This window comes from Otolemur garnettii, unplaced genomic scaffold, assembly GCF_000181295.1.
Source record: "Otolemur garnettii isolate 467f Iridium unplaced genomic scaffold, OtoGar3 scaffold00039, whole genome shotgun sequence".
In the NCBI taxonomy this organism is placed as follows: Eukaryota; Metazoa; Chordata; class Mammalia; order Primates; family Galagidae; genus Otolemur; species Otolemur garnettii.
In genome coordinates, this window is record NW_003852434.1 from 3,103,515 (window position 1) to 3,105,575 (window position 2,061).

A 2,061-nucleotide genomic window follows, 5' to 3' on the forward strand; every position below is an offset into this window, starting at 1 on the left:
GGCTGCTCCTTGGTGTCCTCCTCCCGGTTTTGGAGGGAGAGAGAGGCAGGTGCTTGGCAGAGTCCAGGAGGGAGCAGGTGCCGTGCAGCAGGCGCGGGTTCGGGGCCGACGCCCCCAGGATCCGCGGCCTGCGAGGGCGAGGCGAGGCGAGTGGCCCATGTCCCTGCCGCACCGCGGGATTCGCAGCACGCCCGGGGGTCAGTCTCCTGCCCCGGACTTGTCAGCCTAGGGTGATTCGCGGCCGCCCAGGGCGAGGGAGGCGCTACCTGTCCCGTACTTGCCCGCCTCGGGGGCTCGGTGCTGTCCCCGGCTGGTGGAAGCGCTGCCTGCCCGGCACTTGCCCAGACCAGGGACTTGCTCGGGTACCTTCTCTGGCGCGATGGAGCAGACCGTGCCGAGGAGTGCCTCCTGGTGTGACACCAGAAACTGCAGCATCTTTCAAAACACCCAGCGGCTCAAGGGAGTTGTTTTACTGCCGCGGATGACAGCTATTTACTCCTTCCATTAAGTTCCGGGCTTAGCCTGCTGGCTTCTCAGGGAGGTAGATTCTTAATAGTTTGCATTTTCTAGCCTGTGCCTCGTGCTTTGCCGAATTTACAACGTCCTAGCGTTTGCGCTCTCTGTTGGTTTTTTGTTTGTTTTTGTTTTTGAGACAAGTCCCTCTCTGTTGCCCTGGGTAGAGTGCAGTGGCGTCATCATAGCTCACAGCAACCTCAAACTCCGAATTGAGCAATCCTCCTCCCTCAGCCTCCGGAGTAGCAGGGACTACAAGCGCCTGTCACCACGCCCAGCTAGGTTTCTTGTTCTGTTTTTGGTGGAGAGGGCGGGGGTGTCTCACTCTTGCTGAGGCTGGTCTCGAACTCCTGAGCTCAGGCGATCCACCCTCCATGCCTCCTAGAGTGTTGGGATTAAAGGCATGAGCCACCGCTACCGGCCAGCTCTCTGGTTTGTATGTTCTTCCCTCTTGGCAGTGTTTATCTGGTAAATTTTCATAGAAAACTACTTTTTTTTTCAGTATCCCTTTTAATTCGTTTTAGTTGCATAACTTCATTTTTGACTCTTCACCCTAAGCTAATGTTACCACTTTGGGACGATGCTTTGGGAAAAGGGATCTACGAGCACAGTTGTTTTATATACTAGTTGCACGTTTTTTCCTTTGCATTGATTTTCTCCTGGATAAGTTGGTGATTGTCGGCTCTTGGTGTTCTTCATTCTCCCTCTATGAGGAAATCCTCTGCCTGGACTGCCCTCACTCCTGGCTGGCCATAAGGTACACTGGGGTAAGCGGAGGGGCTGCTGCTAGTACTGCTGGTACCTGCAGAGCTGCTTGGAGGTGGCTGTAGCTTTAACGGCTACTTTCTTGTGGCACAGTTTGTCAGTCAAACTGACTGCCCACTTCAAGCTTTTAACACACCAAACTATGTAAAGATAATTATAAAACATGTTTCAAGATACTGTATTCAACTACATACTGTATGTGCACTTAGCTTCATTCTTATACTTAAAGATGCTAATTCAGTGGGGCATGGTGGCTCACACCTATAATCCCAGCACTCTGGGAGGCTGAGACAGGTGGATTGCCTGAGCTCAGGAGTTCCAGACTAGCCTGAGCAAGAGTGAGATACATCTCTACTAAAAAGAAAAATTAATTGGGTGAGGTGGTGCTGGCCTAGAGTCCTTGCTACTCAGGGAAGCTGAGGCGAGAAGATCTCAAGGATATGGAAGAACAGCTGTACCTGTTGGCCATTTGTATATCATCTTTAGAGAAATATCTATTCAGATCCATTTTCTTTTTCTTTAGAGACGAGGTCTCATTATGTTGCCCAGGCTGGCCTTGAACTTCTGGGCTTGAGCAGGCTTTCTGCATCAGCCTCCCAAGTAGCTGAAACTGTAGTTGCATGCCACAGTGCCTGGCCTTTTACCTGATTTTTAATCAGGTTTTTTTTTAATTATTAAGTTTTAGTTCTTTATGTATCTAGATATTAACCTTATCAGATATATACAGTAGAACCTCTGTAGTTGACCACCTCCCTACATTAACTGCCTCCTTAAGTTGACCTA

General features: G+C 50.4%; 1 protein-coding gene across 4 annotated transcripts in view; it reads left to right on the top strand.

Moving 5' to 3' along the window:
- The window catches only part of KLHL8 (kelch like family member 8), a 34,933-nt gene that overhangs the window by 580 nt on the left and 32,292 nt on the right, over positions 1-2,061 (top strand). For 2 of the 4 annotated variants that reach the window (XM_023513410.1, XM_023513412.1), the window contains exon 2: positions 1,182-1,270. The exons of the other annotated variants lie outside the window; for them this stretch is intronic. The gene's annotated coding sequence lies outside the window, so the exon portion shown is untranslated. The remainder of the gene's footprint in view (positions 1-1,181; positions 1,271-2,061) is intronic. 4 annotated transcript variants of the gene reach the window in all.